The sequence below is a fragment of the Hevea brasiliensis genome, chromosome 2 (assembly GCF_030052815.1).
Source record: "Hevea brasiliensis isolate MT/VB/25A 57/8 chromosome 2, ASM3005281v1, whole genome shotgun sequence".
Classification (NCBI taxonomy): Eukaryota; Viridiplantae; Streptophyta; class Magnoliopsida; order Malpighiales; family Euphorbiaceae; genus Hevea; species Hevea brasiliensis.
Window position 1 is genome coordinate 40,385,208 of NC_079494.1, and position 6,000 is coordinate 40,391,207.

Genomic DNA, 6,000 nt, shown 5'->3' on the forward strand with positions numbered 1-6,000 from the left:
TTTGGTCAAAACTATTAAAACATTTTCATTTTTAAATACATTTTGAAAACATCATACACACAAATACATTCACTTCTTACCACAACTTCCTTGTTTGTGAAATCTTCAAATTCTTCAGAATATTCCATCAATGACAGAAATTCTGATGTCAAGAAATGGTGGATGTTACATTCTCTCTCCCCCCTTAAAAACATTCATCCTCAAATGTTTAAAACAAACACATAGCAACATAAACACTTAAAGCATAACATAACTAACATAGCAAAACATACCTAGAATAGATGAGGATATTAGTGTAACATGGAATCATGGGTCTCCCATGTGCATTCTTCCATATTATGGTGATTCCAAAGGACTTTGACCATAGTTATCTCCTTATTCCTTAGCTTCTTAATCTGTGTCCACAATTCATACCAGTTGTTCAAAATAAGAAAAATCCTCTAAAATTTCCATGTTGGGTTCATTTATAACCTTATTCGCATATACCACATACTTTCGCGATACAGAAACATGAAACACTGGATTTGGCTTTTGTCCATTTTTGGTAGCAAGGCTAGCTTAGAAGATATTTTTCCAACCCTTTGTAGTACCTCATACGGCCTAATATATCTTAGAGATAGTTTTCCTTTCTTCCCAAATTGAAGGACACCCTTCAATGGAGATACCTTTAGAAACACCATATCCCCCTCTTAAAAAACCACTTCTCTTTTATGGAGATTTGTATAGCTCTTTTGTCGACTAGCTGTTGTCTTTAACCTTGCCCTGATTAAGGGCATGGCTTGATTGGTGATTTCCACTAACTCCATTCCTATTAAAGCTCTTTCACCTACTTCTTCCCAACGCACAAGAGACCTACATTTCCTTCTATATAAAGCTTCATATGGTGCCATTCCAATGCTAGAGTGATGGCTATTGTCCTATGCGAACTCAACTAGAGGAAGATTCTTTTTCCATAATCCTCTAAAGTCAAGTACACACATTCTTAGCATATCTTCCAGGGTCTATATGGTTCTTTTTGACTAACCATCTATCTGAGGGTAGAAAGTTATGCTGAATTTGAACCTGGTGCCTAGCTCATTCTAAAGACAAAGCCAAAACCTTAATGTGAACTACAGTCCTCTATTAGAGACTATTGTCACTAGAGCTCCATCCAACCATACTATCTTGGCCGCGTACACTTGAGCTAGCTTATCCACAGGGTAGTTAGCTCTTACTAGAATAAAGTAAGCAACATTGGTCAACCTGTTTGTTATAACCCATATTGAGTCATGTCTATTAGAGACTACTAATAACCCCAAACCAAAATCCATTGTCTCATTTTTACATTTCCATTTTGGAATGGGTAATGGGTTAAGCATTCCTACTAGTTTCTAATGTTCCAGGTTCACTTTCTGACAAACTTCACAAGCAGACATGAACTGTGCAATCTCTTTCTTCATGGAAGCCCAATAATATACCTTTTTTTAAGGTCTTAACATATTTTAGTGGCTCCAGGATGGATGTTGTACTTAGTATTATGAGCTTCTCTCATAATGTCTCCCTTGAGCTCGATATCATCCGGTACACACAATCTACTGCCATATATTAACACCCTTTTCCCATCAAATTAGAACTCAGGTTTTTCACCCTTTTGTACTATTTTAGATATCTTCATTAACTCGGGATCTTCGTGTTGCCTTTCTGCTACTTGTCTTAAGTACACTGGTGCCACCTTCATATGAGCTATCCAGGTACCCTTAATCGATAACTCTAGCAGTAAACCTTCTTTAATTAGCTAGTGTAACTCTTTCACGATAGGCTGCCTTTTTATAGATATATGAGCTAAAATATCAAATGATTTTCAGCTAAGAGCATCTACAACAACATTTGCCTCCCCCAGATGGCACTAGATGGTACAATCATAATCACTAAGTAGTTCTATCTATTTGTTTTGCTTGAGATTCAACTCTTTTTGGTTGAAGATGTACTAAAGACTCTTGTGGTCTATGAAAATTTCACATTTATCCCCATATAGATAGTGTCTCCACATCTTTGGGGCGAAGACTATGACCACCATCTCTAAATCATGAGTGGTATAATTAGCTTCATGCTTTTTCTGCTGCCTCAAAGCATAAGCTATTACCTTGCCATTCTACTTAAGAACACATCCTCAACCCACTCTGGGGGCATCATAGTAAAAGGCAAAATCTTCATTGCCTAAAGGCAAAGCTAGTAATGGTGCCAAAATCAGACACTCTTTAAGCTTCAGGAAGCTCTCTTCAGACTGATCACTCCATTCAAACTTCTTGTTTTTTTTTTAAGTTAACCTAGTCATTGGAGCAATTATCTTGAAGAAATCATGCATAAATCTCTTATAATAGCCCACCAAACCTAGGAAACTCTTGATCTCAGTCACTGTAATTAGTCTCAGCCAATCTGCCACTGCTTTAACCTTCTTGGGATCTACTTCTATTTCATTCTCTGACGCTACATATCCTAAGAATGATTTACTCTTTAGCCAAAACTCTCACTTAGAGAACTTAGCAAACAGCTGATGCTCCCTTAACATATGAAAAACCATTCTTAAATGCTATGCATGCTGTTCAGGGATTCTAAAATACATTAATATGTCATTAATAAAGATGATCACAAAGTGATCCAGAAAAGGTCTAAATACCCTATTCATGAGACCTATAAATGCAGCTGGGGCATTGGTTAACAGGAATGGCATCACAAGAAACTCATAATGCCTGTATCTAGTCCAAAAAGCAGTATTTGGAATATCTGTCTCGTTGATCATCAACTGGTGATATCTAGGCCTTAAGTCTATCTTAGAGAAATAGCTAGCTCCTACTAGCTGATCAAATAGGTTATCAAAATGGGGCAAAAGGCAATTGTTATTTAAGGTTACTCTATTCAATTGTCTATAGTCTATGCATAGTCTTAGGGATCCATTTTTTCTTCTTCATAAACAGAATAAGAGCACCCCAAGGAGAAGTACTTGGTCTTATGAACCCCTTATCCATTAAATCCTATAGTTGTTCCTTTAATTCCTTTACTTTATAGGGGCCATCCTATAAGGAGGGATAGATATGGGTCTAGTGCTAGGCATGAGATCAATTTTAAAATCTATCTCCCTCTCAGGTGGCAACCTAGGTAGTTCCTCCAGAAAAACATCTAGAAACTCTCTTACCACAGGAATTGATCCTGGTCCACTTCTTTTTCTTTTACTTCTTTAACATGTGCTATAAACCCTTTATACCCTTTGTGAAGCATATTTTTGGCTTGGATGGCTGAGATCATGCCCTTTACAATTGTTACCTGATCTCCTTAAAAAACTAGAACTGACCTATCATGTCCTCTAAACTTTACTGTCTTGCTTTTTTAGTCTAGGGTAGAATAGTTGGCTGAGAGCCAATCCATTCCTAAAATGATATCAAAATCTATCAATTCTAGAACTACCAGGTTAGGTGGAAAACACTTGTCTTCAACTATCACTAGAAAAGCATAATAGATCAATCCTGTTACTGAAAGGTCTCACATGGGTCCACTAACAGCAATGAACATTCTAAACTTGAGACTATCAATCCTAATCTTAGGACTGTGATAGGGTTAGCAAAAGAGTGTGATGCATCCTGATAAATCAAAGCATGCATATTGAAACTTCTTATGCAAAGATTACCTAACACCACAATGTTGGAGGTATTGGATTCCTGTTATGTCATGGTAAAGATCCAAGCTGATGCTATTGAACCCCTCCCTTATGAACCTGCTATGGAGAATGAAGAACCTCATCCTCTACCTTATCCCCGTCCTGATGAGGGATCCACAGTAGTTTGTCTCAATGCCGATTGGGCCACACTGCTTGATCTTGCTTGTTGAGAAGCCACCCTTTCCATATTGGGATACTCCCTTTCCATGTATCCTTCTTGTCCACATCTGTAGTACTCAAAGGTTTCGATCCTGCAAGATCCTTGATGAGGTTTCCCATATCTAACACAACCAAAAGCATTCGAACCTGAACTAGATGGGCTTCCCATCCCAAGGCCTGACTTAATTCTGCTTCATAACTTATTTTTCTTTTGTTTCTTACTAAATTTTTCTCCTTTTTCCTTCTTAATCCTGAATTCAAAAATAGCCTTAATCATGTAACTAAACCTCTTAACATCTGTAGCTTTTTGAATGGTAGACTATGCAGCCTTGGTACTTTTCAGATCTAGACTCACTTCGATGACAGCCCTAGCATCCATGTTCCTTGCTGCATCTATTATCGAATAGAAGTTGTGGGTTTCAGCAGCTAAAATTAAGGAAGAGTATCTAAAATGTAACCACTAGATGTACCTCTTAGCCGTCTTTTTATTAGTATCATACTCCTACCCTACATAGTGTAGGAGATCCACAAACTTATCTGTGCACTCCTTCACACTCGTACTAGCTGTCTATCTCAACTGCTTAAACTCTACCACCTTCAACTCTTTAGAGCTTTCTAGGAAAGCCTAGTTGGTAAATTTCACCACAAACTGAGACTAGGTCATACTATCAACTTTATCAACAATGTAAACCTTGTACTATTCCTTTGCCTTCTTACATTTTAAGGTAAAGCTAGCCATTTGAATGGCCTTACTGTTACTGGCACCCAACTCATCTGCTGTCATCTTAACTACCTTTACATACTCGAAAGGATCATCTTCTTCCTTGAATTTAGGTGCATTAGGTTTCAGGTAGTTTATTATTTTTGCTTTACCTCTACCACTTGTCCCAATCTATTGTATTGGAACTACTGGAGCTATAAGAGTTAGTGGTGGTGGTGGTTGCTCTCTTATGACTCTCTCCATAGGGTTCAAAGTTCCCATGGTGGTTTAAGAGCTATGAGGATTTTGTTGAGGAGGGTATATCGGATACAAGTTAAACAATGCGAAGTAAGGTGGGTAGGGCATAAAGGAGGGATACTAAGGATAGCCCATAAACCCAGGGTTTCCAAAACTTCCCTATCGTGGATAGCTATATCCAAACCCATAGCTCAAGGCTTATAAAGATGGGGATACAAACTCTGACTCGTCTACTCCCTCAATAAAACTATCTTTTCCAATCTTTTTCATACCAAAAAATCTTAAGGTTCTCATGCTATTGTTGAAGACCATAAGAACCCCTTCACGCATCTACTGACATTCTAGGTGCACTGGAGATTTCCTTACTAACTTCAAAAGACCTTCTCGAACCTCTTGAAGATTCTTCCCTTCCACTTTTGCTTGTTTGGTCCCTGACAATAAGGTTGGCAGGTAGTACTCCAATACCCTCATTCTCGAGTGGAGAGCCGGTCAACCTAATGGATCGTCTTGAACCTCACATTTTTGAAAGCAAATAATGTAACACCCCTATTTGTATAGCCAGGTATATTTCACTGTTCCGGTGATCGGTGTCGGTCCAGACATTTAAGGGGATTAGAACCATACTTAAGACAACTAGAGAAGCCATAAATACAAATAATTAGTAATTGCCAATTAGTTAAGTATAAATAAGAAAAACAGAACATAAGAAGTTAAACGAGTCGAGAGTCACAAAGATGGGTGACCGTCTCGGGAATGACTGCGAAGCTATTTTAAACTCAAATTTCGAACCGTAAAATGTGACGCTGCGGTCCTTAGGACCATTACGAACATAGTGGAAAAGAGAAAATAAAAAAAAAGAACTGTTAAGCCAGTCAAATAATTAGGTCAGGAGACCGAAAGAAATATTGAATTATTTGCAAACCGGGATAAACCGGCGAGGGGCAATTTGGTCAATTGACCCCGAGAGCTGACTCTTAACCTAGCTGTCAAATAAAATCGCAGAAAGAAAAATTTCAAAGTCGGGAATTAAATTAAAGAACTAATGAAAAAAATGAATATAAAAAAAAATAAAATTGAAAAAAAAAGTTTATTGACTCATGCTTACCTCATTGGATGACATCATCATGATGTCAAAATACAATTTTAATTTGCCTACCCAAATTGACCAAGTCAACTTTGAAGGATAAAAAAT